The sequence below is a fragment of the Capsicum annuum genome, chromosome 10 (assembly GCF_002878395.1).
Source record: "Capsicum annuum cultivar UCD-10X-F1 chromosome 10, UCD10Xv1.1, whole genome shotgun sequence".
NCBI lineage: Eukaryota > Viridiplantae > Streptophyta > Magnoliopsida > Solanales > Solanaceae > Capsicum > Capsicum annuum.
Window position 1 is genome coordinate 130,848,085 of NC_061120.1, and position 18,118 is coordinate 130,866,202.

Below are 18,118 nucleotides of genomic sequence, written 5' to 3' on the forward strand. Positions count from 1 at the left end.
ATATATATTATACAGTATACAGGTATAGATATCAGTCATGGGTTAGCTTGTTTCCCTTTGGGGTCATGAGCACCGTGTAGCATTTTGGTTCAGAAAATCGAGGTGTTACAAACTTGGTATCAGAGCCTAAGGTTCAATAGAGTCCTAGAAAGTCTGAAAGCCGCATCTAGTAGAGTCTTGTACATGCATGTGTTGTGTACCACACTTATGTGCAGGAGGCTATAAGATGTTTTAGGAAAAGTTTTCCTTCTTTCAATATTCATGTCGTGCCAGTGAGCATAATGTCAGTATAATCTATTTCTCCCTTTCTTCTACAAACATGCCTCCTAAAAGAAGAAACAGGAATCAGTCAACCCCTTAGCCCGAAGACCCTTTGGGCGATCATGTTTCTCACGCAAAGTTCAGGGCTGCATTCACCACTCTTTCTCAGTCAGTCGCTACCCAGAATGAATGAACAGCTATCGTTCTGGCCAACCCAGTGGCCAATTAAACTGCAGCTAGAATTCAAGACTTCACCCAAATGAATCCTCCTTTCTTCACAGGGTCTAAGTAAGATGAGAACCGCAGGAATTCCTAGATCAGGTTCAGAAGGTGAAAGATGTTATGGGGGTTACTACTGTTCAGAGTGCTGAGTTAGCCACATACCAATTACAGGATATCACTCATACTTGGAACAAACAGTAGAAGTCAGAAAGATTAGATGATGCAGGCCCTATAGAGTGGGAGGAGTTTGCCTCTGCTTTCCTTGATAGATTCTTTCTGCTAGAGCTTAAAGAAGAAAAGGTACTAGAGTTCATCAACCTCAGGCAGGGTAGTGGTATGGTAAAGGAGCATTCTCTCAAGTTTACTTAATTAGACAGATATGCCCCTCATATGGTTACAGATGGTAGAGCTAAGATGAGTAAATTCATATCAGGGGTGAATGATAGTATAGTAAATGAGTGCAGATATGCCATGTTGAATAGTGATATAAATTTACCCAGACTTATGACACATGCTCAGCGGATAGAGGAGTAAAAGATTAGGATGAGAGAGAGACAGAGTAAGAGAGCAAGGACAGGTAGTTTCATCTTTCCTCAGCCTAAGTCACAAGGTAGTAACTGTTCTTAGCATAGTTAGAAATGTTAAGTCCCAGCTCCATCCATAGCTAGTGTACCAGCACCTAAGTCTAGAAATGACCATCATGATGGAGCGCCAGGCTCTGAGGCCCAGGGTAGTGAAAATAGAGGTTTTACTTATCCACTTTGCGAAGAGTGTGGTACGAATTATCTAGGTATATGTATGGCAGGCAGTGATGTATACTTTGGGTGTGGCAAGCCAGGCCACAGGATGCGAGAGTGCAGAGTTCTAGCACAGAAAGGTAAGGAGTTGCATCAGCAAGGTACCAATAATGGTTAGCGTCAGAATAAACTTTATGCTCTCCAGACCCGTCCTAATCCAGAAAGTTTCCCTGACTTAGATTCGGGTATGTTACCAGTCTTTCATGTTTAAAGTATGCATTGTTAGATCTCTTTCTCTCATTCGAGTATATGTTTCAGTATAAGTTAGCTAGTAAAGCCAGCAAGTCAGTTTAGCAATCGAGCAGTCAGATTTTTGTAGCTTGTTTTCTTATCCTTGCATCTATTCATGCTATCCAAAATCTCAGAGAATGTAACTATTTCAAGGTAGAACCTCCTAGTAGTTGCAAGTTCAGTTCATCTCATGCATGAAGCATTAGTTTCAGACTTCCAAAGTTTAGTTATAATCTAGTTCGTAGATGCCCTGTGCATCACCCATTATCTCCGTAAGGTAAGTGTTCTTAGAGGGATATAGCATCCCAAAGGGGAGATACCCCACTTTCTCTTAATACTCTCATGCCTTAGATCCTTTAATTTCTCCTTGCATAACGAATTCAGTCAAGAATAGAGGGTACTCATAAGTTGACCTTTAAGTTAGACCTCAGCTGTAAGTCAAGTATTCTGAGGTTCAGTTTAGTTCATGATGTTCAGTCCATATGTCACGTAGCAGAATCAGTCATGTTCCATGTTTTAGTTCAATCTTAGTGCCTTTGCCATTGCATGTTCAGTCGCATGTTCCTGAGTCAGTTCAGTCATGTATTCACGCATTAGATATGCGTGGTAAGCTTATTAGTACTTTCAGTCATCCATTCACATATCATGTCAGTCATACAATCATACATCATATATTCATGGATTCAACTTATCAGTTAAGCATTAGATATGCATTCTCAGTTTGAGAAACTCAGTTTATCAGAACACTCAGTCCTACATTCATAAATCAGCTACCCATGCATCAGATATGTATATACAGTATGATATGCTCAGTTTTCAGTCATGTCAGCCATGAAATCATGATCAGTTATTCATGCTAAATATGCTTCATTTTATATTCTCCCCTCTAAAGCAGTCATCATTCGACGATGAATGTTTTCAATGGGGAGATATTGTAATACTCCGAAAAATCCAAACCAATATTAGAGCCATGTACCAAGCTCATGCATAGTACATCTTGGTTCTTTTATTGTTTTATGAGTAAGTTAGATGTATATCAAGGCTTCAAATAACTCCCATCTATGAGACGAATCAAACATTCCTTACCAATTAAAATCTTGAGAAGGATATTGGAATAGTCAACTTAAAATGAGCATATCTCTCATTATACTTGGAATTTTTGAGCGCATGACCTATCAACGGATAGATAATTGAATTATCTTACCAACGATACTAATTTTGCCTTAATCTGATATTGGATAAAAGAGTTATTCCCATTTTATTCCAGCATGTCAAGCTGGAAACCAGTGACGACATTTCTGACGGGCTATCACATTTCTGACGACCTTTTTGACGACGTTGTCACAATCTGACGACATTTCTGATGACATTGTCAGCCCTTGGCAGAAAATCAAGAATTTGGACTAATTTTGTGTTGACCATTCATGACGGCCTATCACGAACTTGATGGACTGTTACAGATGGCATCAAGTTTATTTTTCCAGCAATTCAAGAGAGTTTTTGCTAGGGTAATTTGGTCATTTCCTTCACCTTCCACGACTTATAACCCTAAAGAGGCATAATTTTTCCTATTTTTCTTCAGTTAAGCATCTTTAAAATCCTCTCTTACACTCTCAACCACAAGATTAGGGTTTCCATCAAAATCATCTCTCAAAAGCAAGATTCAAGCCTTTTTCCAAGATAATCAAGAATTGAGTTTCCCAATCCAACATCTCTCCTGCAAATCATCAAGGTTTTCTTTCTAAGGTATGCATGTGTTCATTCATGGACTCGTTTCATCCATGAAGTTCAATAACCCTTTACTAAAACTATATATTATGATTTTTATGTTATGAATGAATTGTTGATCATGTTTATGTGTTGAATGATGCCAAGATAGAATATTTATGTGTTATTATGAATCTATGACATCATATAAGTTGAAAACATGTAACTTTGACTATTTATGATGAGTAATTGTATGATTTACACCTATGCCTAAGTTGTACATGTAAGGTGTTTGATAAAATACCTAAGAGACTAGAAATCATGCATTATAGCTAAATTGTGACTAAGTGAAGGATTCATGATATGCAACCCTATTCCAATGATTTTTATGTTGATATTGTGTCTTGTAAATATTGTTGGGATGTTCATGAACTAGTCTTATGAGATTATGCCATGCTAACTTGCAAATCCTACTTATGTACAAATGTACGATATCGATGCACTTTATGGAATTCCCCAAGTTATGATATTATAGGTTATTGATGTTGGTCACGTACTCAAGTCAGTCATGTGTGTCAGTTTCCTTCTATCGAGTCCTGAGGGTATTCGTACCCAAAAAATATAGTTGTGTGCCTAGAGCCATGGCATGTTATCACGATACTCTCAGTTAAGACATGATCTATAGAATTCAATCAGTCATGTGACTCAAGAAAACTTAGAAATCTCAGTAGTCTTAGTAGTTCAGTAATGTCAGTGATCTCAGTACTTAGTCTGTAACTTCAGTATTCACAGTAATTCTCAGTGACTTTAGTACTCTCAATCAGTCCTCAAAACTCAGTATATTTTGTTAGTCATCAAAATTCAGTAAACTTAGTTTAGCTCCACTAAACAATACCACTAGTATCAATTTAGCTGATCAGTTTAGTTTAGTTATTCAGTTCATCTCTGTTATTCAATTTAGTGTATTTCAGATGGGAGTAGGATTCAGCACCGAGTGAGCCTAGGGATGGGGACTCACCCATTAGAATAGGACAGAGATCCCTAAAAGCATTTCCTAAGTTCTAAAACTACGTAGACAGCATAGGTACGAGATGTCACCCGTTAGATAGGACTGACATACTCAGGGGTCACCCGTTAGCATATTTATATGTATAGTAATGATTCCAAGAGTCACTCGCCAAATTAGGACTGACTCTACAACAGATGTCTTTACTGGTGGCGCGGTACTGACACCCTTCCAATCAGGACATAGATTGGACCCCAGTCAACTTATCTTGGGGCATGTTGGTTAGATGAATATATCCCACAGTTTCAGTCACAGATTTAGGATTGTCAGATACAGTCAACTTAGTTTAGTAGTAAAGATTCAGTACTATTAGAGACAATCAATCCTTATCATTACAAATACACTTCAAGATCACCCATTAGACAGGACTGATCTCAACTATAGTTAAACAGTATCAGAATCATCAGATTTAAATATCATCCGCTAGATAGGACTGATCTCAAGTTCAGTTACTCCATATAAAATAGAACTCAGATAGTTCCATCAGAACTTAGACTGTCAGATACAGTCACTCAGTATCAGTTACATCAGCTAGGCCGATCATCACAGTTATATCAGTTTTTTGAACTCATGTATCAGTCATATTAGTTATCTGAATTCATGATATCAGTATTCAGCTTCAGGACTGTCAGACACAGTCAACCAGACTAGTTCTACATAATTCAAACTATCAGAAATAGTCGTTCATCTATTCAGTATCTCAGTATCAGTACACTCATGTTGTCAGTATTCAAAGTCAGTAGTCATTATCTCCATGAATTCAGTTACAGTTATATATGCATGTATGTATTCTCATGTTCATATTAGTCAGCTTTATTCATGGATATAACCCTTTGCATTTAGCCTACCTCACTCGTATACTCAGTACATTCAGATATATGAATGGATTTGTGCTATGGTGCTTTCTCTTATGTTACACCATAGGTTCAGAGACACAAGCTCTAGATTAGCAGTAGCATTCCCGTGTTCAGAGTTTTCAGTGAATCCTTGTCATTTGAGGATGATATGATTATTGCTATATTTACTATTCAGTTGCTAGATTGAGTTAGTTGGAGACATATTCCTTCAACTCCTTATTCAGTTTAGTTAGAGGCTTTCAGACTAGATGTCAGATTAGATATTCAGATCTCATTATTTTCAGTATTTATGACTTGTTTTGGTATTGTTATACCTTTTTCAGATATTTTCTTATTAGATGTTTATTCAGTTCGATCCTTATGGCCTTTCATGTTCATGTTTCCACATTTTATGTATATTATGCAGTATACAGGTACAAATATCAGTCATGGGTTAGCTTGTGATCCTTCAGGGTCATGAGCACTGTGTTGCATTCCTGTTCAGAAAATCAGGGTGTTACAAAACCATATGAGAGTTATATAAAATAAATTCACGTGTCTCAAAACCACTAGATAGCCTAAAGGAAATTAGATAAACTCAATCTGGATCCTTTCTGAAAGACATTAGATTATAGCCATATGATACAATCAATAGCTTGCACATGAAACATTATGAAATATAAAAAAATACTTTGGACATAGTGAATAGTTACTAGAGTGACTAAATATAAGTGTGATCTCAAACTATAAATCATCAACGATATTTGAAAAAATACATCTTTCTTGTCTGGAAAATAATATGTCGAAACCATAACAAGTCAAAATGCTACCATCTGTCCAAGATAAGTATATATAGAGGTCATAATCAATGAGAAAATAAATATCTAAATAAATTCTTATTATAACATCTAGGCTTGTTCACAAGCAATCCGTTTAATAAAAAAATCATATCTTCAATTTTTACAATTACATAAACTCTAATTGTAAATCTTTTCATTTAGGAAAATAATATCATCAAACCACAACTAGTCCAAATACTACCATGTGTCAAACATATGTGAACATAGAAGATATAATAAATGAAAAAATAAATATCTTAATCATTTTTTGTTATAACATCTAGGATAGTTCTAATGAAATTAATTTTTAAAAAATAGTGTTTTCGTTGGTATTTCAAATCACATAAAACTCTCCTTTCTTTCCATAAGTAACCACAGTCTTGATTTTTTTAACAAATATCACTACAAATTAACTTAAGTCCTTAAAGAAGGAGCACAATCATGACTATCATATTCAACGAGTTATTTCATACTACTTTTAAAAAAATATCACATTTACAATGCAATGAAATGAATACAAGTGAGTTTACATTAATCACAACAATAAGGGAGAACACAAATATTTAAAATTTTGGTACATAAGCTCATACTCAACATAAGAACACTGGCTACAACCTCAAAAATAATTAATTTAGCCTAAAATATTTAAATATCACTCACAAAGGAGTATATTGTCAATATCAATACTTATTCTATTGATACTCCATGTAATTTTCTTATTGATACTCCATGTAATTTTCTTCTTCTTTTTGTGTGCATCCCATGTTTCAATCCTTTTTATTACTTCCACAGGCGATTTATAACTTGATGAGATTGGTGGTTTGATTTTTGAGTAGTTCTTTAGAGTTTTTAGCCAATTACCTTATTTTAGGGAGTAATTAGAAGACTAATTAAATATTAGTGTACCCCTAAACTATAAATCCTTCGTGATAGGTGGAAAAAGTACATAATAGGAAAATAATATAATCAATCCACAACTAGTCAAAACACTACCATGCACCCAACATATGTATTTATAGATGTCATAATCAATAAGACAATAAATATCTGAATGAATGCTCGTTATAACATCTAGACTAGTTCTCAAAGAATCAATTTAATTAAAAAATTTCATTACTTCAATTCTTACAATCACATAGATTCTCCTTTCTTTCCATAAGTAAATACAATCATGATTTCTTTTATCATATATTAATACAGAATAACTTATGTCGTAAAAGTCAGAGTACAATCATGACAATTATATTCAACGAGTTATTTAATTAGACTTTTCAAAAAAGTATCAAATTTACGGTGCAATGAAATCAATACGAGTGAGTATACATTAATCAAAATAATAAAGAAAAACACAAATATTTTAAATTTAGGTACACAAGCTCACACTCAACTCAACAACACTGGCTAGAATCTCAGATAGTCAATTTAGCTTTAAATATTCATATCTCACTTACAAAGGAATATACAATGAATATCAATAGCTATTTTATTGATCTTCCAAGTCATTTTCTTCTTCTTTTTGTGTGCATTTCATGTATCAATCTTTTCTATAGCTTTTTCAAGTTATTGATAAATCGATGGAATTGGTGGTTTGATTCTTCAATATTTCATTTGATATCTAATTTTCCTATTTTAGAGAATAATTAGATGAGTGAAAAAATATAACTATGAAATCAAACCATAAATCTTCAAAGATATGTGCAAAATTACATTTTTTTGTTAGTAAAATAATATCATCAAACCACAACTAGTCAAAATACTACCATGCATCCAACATATGTATATTTAGAGGACATAATCAATGAGACAATAAATATTTGAATCAATTGTTGTTTTAACATCTATAATAGTTTTTAAGGAATAAATTTAATTGAAAAATTCATTTTCTAAATTGTGACAGTCACTTAAAACTCTCTTTCCATAACCACAATCTTTATTTCTTTCATCAAATATCATTACAAACTAACTTAAGTCCTTAAAGTAGGAGTAGAATCATGATTATCATATTCAACTAGTTATTTACCGTACCATGAAATGAATGCAAGTGAGTACACATCAATCATAATAATAAGGAAAAGCACAAACATTTAAAATTTAGGTACAAAAGCTCATACACAACCCAACAACACTGGAAACAAACTCAAAAGTAATTAATTTAACTTAAAATATTTAAATATTACTCATAAAAGGAGTATACAGTAAATATAAGTACCTATTATATTGATACTCCATGTCATTTTCTTATTCTTTATGTGTTCAATCCATGTTTCAATCTTAACTATTACTTCCCCATGTGGTTTATAACTTGATGGGATTTGCGATTTTATTCTTGAGTAGTTTGTTTGAGTTTTTGGCCAATTTCTCTGCTTTATGGAATAATTAGTCGCGTGACTAAATATAAGTGTTACCCCATACCATAAATCTTCCTAGATATTGGTAAAAAATACATCTTTCTAGTTAGGACAATAATTTAATCAATCCACAACTAGTCAAAATACTACCATGTGTCCAACATATATATATATATATATATAAAGGTCATAATCAGTGAAAAAATAAATATCTAAATCAATTGTTGTTCTAACATCTAGATCAATTCTCAAAGAATCAATTTAATTAAAAAAAATATTTCTTTAATTTTTACAATCACATAGACTCTCCTTTCTTTTCTTAAGTAATTACAATCCTGATTTCTTTCATCATATATTTCTTCAAACTAACTTAAGTCCTTAAAGTAGGAGTAATAACATGACAGTTATATTCAACTAGTTATTTCATAATACTTTTCAAGAAAACTATCAAATTTACAGTGTGATGAAATCAATACGAGTGAGTACACATTAATCACAAGAATAAATGAAAACACAAATGTTCTATATTTATGTATACAGGCTCATACTCAACTCAACAACACTAGCTATACAATCTCAAAAGTAATCAATTTAGATTAAAATATTCAAATCTCACTTACAATAGAGTATACCATCAATATCAATAGCTATTTTATTGATCCCCCAAGTCATTTTCTTCATCTTTTTTGTGCATTCTATGTTTTGAGCATTTTTGTAGCTTTTCTAAGTCATTTAAAACACGATGGGATTGGTGGTTTGATTCTTCAGTATTTCATTTGAGTTTTTAGCCAATTTTCCTGTTTAAGGGAAAAATTAGACAAGTGACAAAATATAAGTGTGCTATAAAACCATAAATCTTCCTAGATATTTGTAAAAAATTACATCTGTTTTGTATGGAAAATAATAGCATCAAACCACCTACCTTGTGTCCAACAAATATATATATAGAGAGGACATAATCAATGAGACACTAAATATCTAAATCAATTCATGCTATAATATGTATAATAACCTTAAGGAATCAATTTAATTAAAAAATTCATTTCTTCAATTATGACAGTCACATAAACTCTTCTTTCTTTCCTTATATATCCACAATCTCAATTTCATTCATCGGATATCACTACAAACAAACTTAACTCCGTAATGTAGGATTACAATCATGACTCTCATTTCAATGAGTTGTTTCATTATACTTCTAAAAAAATATCACATTTACAGTGCCATTAAATAAATACAAGTGAGTTCATTATAATCACCATAGTAAGGGAAAACACATATATATAAAATTTATGTACACTATCTCATCCTGAACTCAACAACACTGGCTAATATTCAAAAGTAATCAATTTAGCTTAAAATATTCAAATCTCATTCACAAAGGAGTATACCATCAATATCAATACCTATTGTATTCTTACACTAACGCCATGTAGGTGGCATCGTAGGTGGTCCAAAATCTAGCTTCAAACTTCTTTACTTCTTTCTATCTTCGAAAACCTAATTTCCTATAAAACACAACACAAAAACATGTCATTTCTCTGAGAATAGGACTAAGCATTTGCATATTTCTTGATTTTAAGCATCGAAGTTGTCTTGAAATCATGACACATTACCTAATGGGTCTTCATAAACCTTGATGGCATAAGCAAGAAGAAGATAACCGAACTAAGAACCACAAACTAGGTCAGTACAATCAAAGAATACCACTAATTATGATGAAAAAATATAGACAAGATTAAGCGTAATTAGTCAATTTATATAGTAAGTGTATCTCATGCTCTTTCCACTTCATATCCCAAGTCTTACTAGTATTTATGGGTTCACTAAAGTGACCCAAACTCAGTTGATCGGCCTTTCCTTAAGTGTTTTATAGATACTTAAGCTTCTGCCACATTAGCTGTCACTATAAAATGGTCTCTAGGCAGCTAAAGTGGTTGCACCAGCAAAGTTGGCACCAACTAAATTTGTATGTCCTAATGAACTCTAATCGGGTGCTAGAAGTTGGTTTGGAACCTTTTGAGTTTAAAGGCACTATGATAACCTACAAAACTTGGCATTCTAAACTAAATGAAGCCATCTAAATTCCCCTCTAAGATTGTTTTAACAAAAAGTTCCCACAACCATGGATTTATTTTTAATCGAAATCCCAAAACGAGTTTGGAAATCTTAGGACTCGAAACAAGGGTCATCCTATCCTAAGATCAACACTTTGGAGCAGAACTAACATTACTTGTGGGTTTATCCTGAGCCCTATTTCTCAACTTCAAAAGAACAAAAAAAGGGTAAAGTCTATTAAAACAAAATAAATTACTCGATAACTAAATTGTCAATTCCAACTAGCCATAAATGACTTGGGAAAATTGTCAAAAAGCTCTAATTGTAGAAAAAGCATGAAAACATAGAAAATAACCTGGAGGGTCATCATAGTTTTTCCTTAAGTCTTGTAGTCTCTAAAATATATATAATGGATGTCTCAACACCAATCAGCAAGACTCTACTACTTGGCTTGTACATGTAAAACCAACAAACCTAGAACATTTATTCCAACTTGTCATGACCTAACATCGATCATGATGGAACCTATCTTACTCTCTTTGATAGGAAAGCTAATACAACACTCCACATAGATAAGACATGACAAAATAAGTGAGGAAGAAAATAATAATGATACAAGTAAAACTCCATAGACAACAAAATCATCCCAAGAACTTGTTGTTACATTGTACAAATCTTTAAGAGTATCAATAATAGAATTTAGATGTTTAAAATATCCTAAATCTACTAAATTCAAGGAACTCAATTTAAATAAAAGATGGAAAAGACTTCATAGGCCTTGGAAGAAATCAACCTCCACTTCTTAATCTCAATACCTAAGTATTATCTCTTGATTAGTGAATAGGATTCACCTTCTCTATTGCTACACATAAAATAGAGAATTATAGACTAGAATGAGTGCTAATCTATATGTACTCAGCAGCAACATCGATTGGTACTAATTCAAAATTATGATGAGAACCACCTATTTACTTTTAGTCGACAAATTTATTTAAATCTACATAGGAAGGTGTCGCCTAATCTACAATTCAATATCTGCCACAATATACATAATTCATATCAAATAAATCAATAGATCATACACGTTCAAGTCAAGCACATAAATATACATTGTCACTATTAATTAAGCATTCACAATACCAAGAAAATATAGTTAAATAGATAAGAAGAGTAAGGTACATGCCATATAATCCAAAATATGTTGATGATGAGTATGGTGTATGACTTTCCTACTGATGTACAATCATTGCTCCACATAGCTAGTTGTAACACATAGGGCATTTGTATGGTCCATATATTAACTCTGGATCCTATCTTTTGGGCCTTCAGGGGAATTTAATTTGGATCCTACCTTAAAGCAATATTAGAGTAGTACAAAAGAATATCATGTGTCTCAAATCCTCTAGATTACCTAAAGGCTATTAGATAAACTCAATTTGGATCCTTCCCAAAGCAATTAGAATATAAAAATATGATACAATCAATAGCTTGAATGTGAAATCATATGAAACATTAGGAAATATTTTATACATTGGGAATAATTATAAGAGTGACTAAATATAAGTTTGATCTCAAACAATAAATCTTCAAAGATATTTTGAAGAATACATCTTTCTAGTTAGAAAAATAATATGTCCAAACCACAACTAGTCAAAATACTACCATGTGTCCGACATATGTATATGTAGAGGTCATAATTAATGAGAAAACTAAATATCTGAATCAATTATTGTTATAACATATGGGCTAGTTCTCAAGGAATTAATATAATAAAAAATTATTTCTTCAATTTTTGCAATTAGATAGATGATCCTTTCTTGCCTTAGGTAACTAGAATCTCAATTTTTAAAATCAAATAATGCTACAAACTAACTTATGTCCTTAAAGTAGGAGTACAATCATGACTATCATATTCTAAAACATATTTCATAATACTTTTAAAAAAAGTATCACATTTATAATGCCATGAATTGAATACGAGATAGTATACATTAAACACAATAAATAGAAAAAACATAAAAATAATCAATTTAGCATTAAAATATTCAAATCTCACTCATAAAGTAGTAATCGTTAATGTCAATACCTATTGTATCAACCCTTCAAGTTATTTTCTTCTTCGTTTGTTGTGCATTTCATGTTCAGAGCTTTTCTATGGCCTTCCCAAATCATTTATAACGTGATGGGATTAGTGGTTTTATACTTGAGTAGTTTATTTGAGTTCTCATCTAGTTTCCCTGTAATAGGGAATAAGTGATAAAATATAAACTAACTTAAGTCATTAAAGTAGGAATACAATCCTTACTATCATATTTAATGAGTTATTTCATAACACTTTTTAAAAGATATCACATTTAAAGTGCCATGAAATGAATTAAGATGAGTATATATTTATCACAATAATAATGAAAAACACAAGTATTTAGAATTTACATACACAAGCTAATACTCAATAAAACAACATTGTCTATAATTTAGGTACACAATCTTATACTCAACAAAACAACCCTGGCTACAATATCAAAAGTTATCAATTTAGCTTAAAATTTTGAAATATCACTCACAAATGAGTATACCGACAATATTAATACCTAGTATATTGATACTCCGTCTCATTGTTTTCTTATTTTTGTGTGCATTCCATGTTTCAATCATTTCTATTTCTTCCTCAGGTGCTTTTATAGCTTTATGGGATTGGTGGTTTAATTCTTAAGTAGTTCATTTGAATTTTTAGCCAATTTCCCTACTTTAGAGAATTATTAGCAGAGTGACTAGATATAAGTGTTCCCCTAAACCATAAATCCTTCAAGATATATGGAAAAAATACATTTTTTTGAACAGAAAAATGATATAACCAATCCACAACTAGTCAAAATACTACCACGCATCCAACATATGTAAATATAGAGGTAATAATCAATGACAAAATAAATATCTGAATCAATTCTTGTTAAACCATCTATGCTAGTTCTCAAAGAATCAATTTAATTAAAAAAATTCATTACTTAAGTTTTTACAATCACATAGACTCTTTTTTCTTTCCTTAAGTAGTTACGATCTCAATTTCTTCCATCATAGAGTACTATAAATAAACATAACTCCTTAAATTAGTAGTCCAATTATGACAATTATATTCAACAAGTTATCTCATAATACCTTTCAAAAATTATCAAATTTACATTGCCATGAAATCAGTACGAGCGCGGACATATTAACCACAATAATAAGGGAAAAAAATATTTTAAATTTAGGTAAAGAATCCCATATTCAACTCAACAATGCTGGCTACAACAACCCTAGCTACAATCTTAAATTTAATCAATTTAGCTTTAGATATTCAAATGTCACTCACAAAGGAATATACCATCAATATCAATAGCTATTTTATTGATCAATCGGGTCATTTTCCTCTTCTTTTTGTATGCATTTAATGTTTCAAGCTTTTCTATAGCTTCCCCATGTCATTTATAACTCAATGGGATTGGTGTTTTGATTATTCAGTAGTTTGTTTGAGTTTTGAGTCAACTTTCCTATTTTAGGTAATAATTAGTTGAGTGCCAAAAATAAGTGTGCCTAATAACGCTCACCTATACCATCTAAAGTGGTAGAGGACTGTCATTGTCAATAGTATAGCTTTAATTGAGGTCAAATTCATGAGGAGCGTGATTTAGATTTCAAGTCCTATGGGTTTCAAAATTACTAAAAAGATACCCTAAGTGTAACGATGTAAAACACATAATGTAAAATGGAGGGGGGGAGTTTTTTAGAATAAGGTTTTGTCAATATCAAGTCAAGCAACACACTATGGTAACACATTTGTTTTAGAATTCAATTTTTGAGGAATCTTGGGATTATGTCGATTTAACAGGAAGTTGTGCATGGGATGATGATAGTTTGGTGTAAGTTCTAATATTTGGTAACATGGTAGGCTAGGTTGAGAGTCCTTTAGGATAGTCAATAAGGACTCAAGGAAGTAACTCCTTGAATTTTTTGATTACTAAACAAGTGTACCAATAAAAACAACCCAAAACCTCAATTGGGCATACCTATCTGTAGGAAGATGCCCATGACATAACTTACTCTCCATCTACCATTATTTCTAAGATGGAAAAAGATAGTAAGGTATGTTCTCAATTTTTTACTATTTCTTTGTCCCTGTATAATCCTCTTTTAAGGAAACTATGGGTTCCCAAGAGTTCACGCATATCCCTTTTTGAAAGATGATGAGAGCTTTCAAAAATTTAAAATTTTTACCCAACAAACCCATTTAGGATACTTGAGGTTTACACCCACAAATACCAACCATTTACACCAAGCAATAGTGGAATCCATAATCAACAACTAAGATTTACACAAACCATAATCACCTAAAAACAAATGCACCTTAGTAAAATAATACAAAGACTAAAAAATTTATCTCCTCATAAAGAAAAGAAAGAAAAATATATGATACGCATTGTTTAAAGCATCCATTCTTCACAAATGCTAAATTCAAAGTCTCCAAATCCAATTAAAATTCTTTCCCAATTTAGGGTTTAATCTTCAAATTTAAAAATATCTCAATAGTGTAGAATGCCTAAAAGAGAAAGTGTGTAAGCCTATATGAGGAATTGTGTTTGAAAGGGTAAAGTTATAAAATTTTCCCTGGGTAAATTCTAGTTTTTCTGCGATCGCGGTGAGATCACCGTGATCGCGATTCTTTAACTTGGCTTGACTGGCCAGATCTCGGCCCACAGACTGTGATAACAGTAACTGATGTTGTTTCCTACTTCAAGTATATCATCTACACCTCTTTCCTCCATTTCAATCTTTTTTTACTTACATCCATATCATTCCATCTCATAACCTTCATGTCTGCAAAATGTATTCATTTAATCACAAACATATCTCATTTATTCATTCATATCATAATAATGTGCACAAATATTGAGAGCAAATGAGTGATGAATTTGCTACACGTCAATACTCCAACTTAAACTTTTGCTTGTCCAAGCAATACTACCTTTTACCACGAGACAATGAAGGTTTATACCTAAATTTTATGACCAAATGATCACAATTCCCAAAACTTGATTACTACAATAAAGAGCTCTTCAAACATGGGCAATGCTATTCATATAACAACCCTCAGCATAAAATGTAATTCACAAGGATGATAAATACTTCAAAGAGCAACCATCCAATGATCACTAATACTCTAGAAGTGACTCACCTTTGGCCTCAACTACATTATACTCCTTTTGGCTAATTTTTGGGAGATGACAAAATCACCCACCTCAACTTGATTAAATGCCTCCTCACAAAAAGAAAAATTCCACACACCATTTTATCAAATATTCAACAAGGGATTTAAGTGAAAAACACTGTCTCTTAAGAACTCTCGATGCTAACAAGTACCATGCCATAGGCTTGCCCCTATTTTCAATTGCCACTATAATGAATATACTTGGTTGGAAATTATGAAGGAAATATTGAGTTTGTAACATAGGTTTGGGGTAGGGTAGAATATTATTAAAGAATAACATGGATATACCCTTCTTTAACATCTACATCACACAATCCCTTCCATCTTTTGACTATGGGCGACTTCTTTTCTTTATAAATATTCCTACTTTTTATTTCCTTGGTTCATACATTTTCTTTTCATTTTTTTTTCTTTCACACTTTGAGCATTTGTTTCCTTTGTTGGATCCTTTCCCTTTGTTAATCATTTGTTCTTAATGCTTAATCTCTTAGTCACTCACTTAGAAATTTGTTGCCAGAAATTAACTCTTCCAATCTTCACCACCCTTCAACTTAGGATTTTAGCCTCAAGTTACATTCTTAAGTTCAAGGATGATAGGGTTGAAAAGGGGGGTAAGAATTGAAAGGCTTACGAATTGTAATGTGCTTTCCAAAGAAAGATCCAAAAGGCATAAAATGGGTCACTAGGGATATCATCTATTGAAGGGTACAATTTTTAGGTTTAAGTTGACTTCTAATGTCACAAACATTGCCTAGGATCATCTCACCAACCAAGTAAAATCAATATTAGCTTTAAGAGACCTATAAGGCAAGTTATAGATGGTACAAGTACACATGATATTTGGACAAATATTCTCACCACACATCGCATGAAAATTCACCAAGGAGGTTCAATTATCACTCCCACAAGAGACAAAAAAAGAGTATCTATTAATTTTCACAAATCGAAATTTTTGGAGTCACAAAAAGAGAAAAAGTATTGTTACAAGATCGTTCACATCCATACTCTTGACTTTTTAGAAAAATTTTTGGATAGAGGGTGTTGTTTTCCTTTCATTTGCAACACACACAATTTTTTGATTATGGCACCAACCCAAGCCTTTGTCTCATATTTTGGCTTTCATAAGGGCAAACCATATGGATACTAAAACTTTGTCATAGCCATAGGTAAAAATACTATCCTAAAATCAAAAATGCCACGGGTACTTAAACTTCCCCTGCATCTATGGATAAAAACCCAATCACAATGCTTTTTTCTTTAAGAATGTCGTCACTTAGTCTATCATAGGGAAAAGCTATCCAACATCTCTATATGCAAAATAAAGATAAAATAAAAATCTAAAAAAATTACTAATCCATTCAAAAATAGGCACCATCAGTGTGCCTAAATATTACAACCCAAATAAAGATAAAAATCATCAAAAAGAACATAAAAACATCTAAAATTATCAACAATACAGGACTAAATCAAATGAATGTAGAAATAGGAATCCCTAACTAACAAGCTAGAAGTGTAATCACTACATAAATAATCAAGAATAAAGAGTGATAAGGGTGCTCCCTCAAACCGCATCAAGAGCATCTATTACTCTCGGTCTTTGTATAATTATCAACATTCTCAGGGCCAGACCACTCAGCTGAGGCCTTATCAAAACTCTCCAATAGTGATGAATGGAGTTTATCATGGGGTTTTAGGACCTTCCATAGGCCATTCACCCCCTTCCACAACTTGCTAAAAAACTTATCTCTCTTCTTCTTCTTTTTTACCATTTTCTCATATAAAACCTAGAAATTTAAATGTGACTCCACCAAGGATAAGTAGGCTCTCTCAAGCCTAGAGTGGCTCCCTGCTTCTTATAGTCCTCCTGATACTTCTCATAATGAGACTGTGACACATATAAGTTGTGGGTGATGTAGGGCTCTCTTGACCCCTATGGAAAACCTGAAATGAGCTCTCTGATGGTTGTAATATCAACTCCAATATCCTTAAGTGGCTTGATGGTTGATGGCCTACTAGACTCAGGATCCTTACATGTAGAATTTCCCAAGTCGATCTACCTCTTCTTGCTTTTAACTGGCATGCCCTCGCCTCAAATTTTCAAAGGATAGATGGAGGTGCCAGGGTGCACCCAAGTATTTCCAAGGTACTCTTCAAAACCAGCTCTCCTTCAAACCCCAATAATCAAAGAGGGAAAGGAGATATATGCAAAACCCTAGTTCTTGAAGAACTTCATGTTAGAAACCACGACAAGACAAATGTTCAAAAAAATTCCATCTAGAATGCAATCAACAATCTGAGTTCATAAATCTGTGACTGTTGCCATGTGAATACAAGGGGAGAATTGGCTAAATATGATGTTAAACCAAATCTGAGCCTCGACAGTAAAGTCATTCATGAAGATGTTTCTTTTGGCTGCTGCCCAAGAGACATCCTTGCAAGGCAAAGTTTTTCTACCAGCCAACTTCTCAGCTCATACCCTTTTTCTTTGAACTCATCCATGTTTCCATT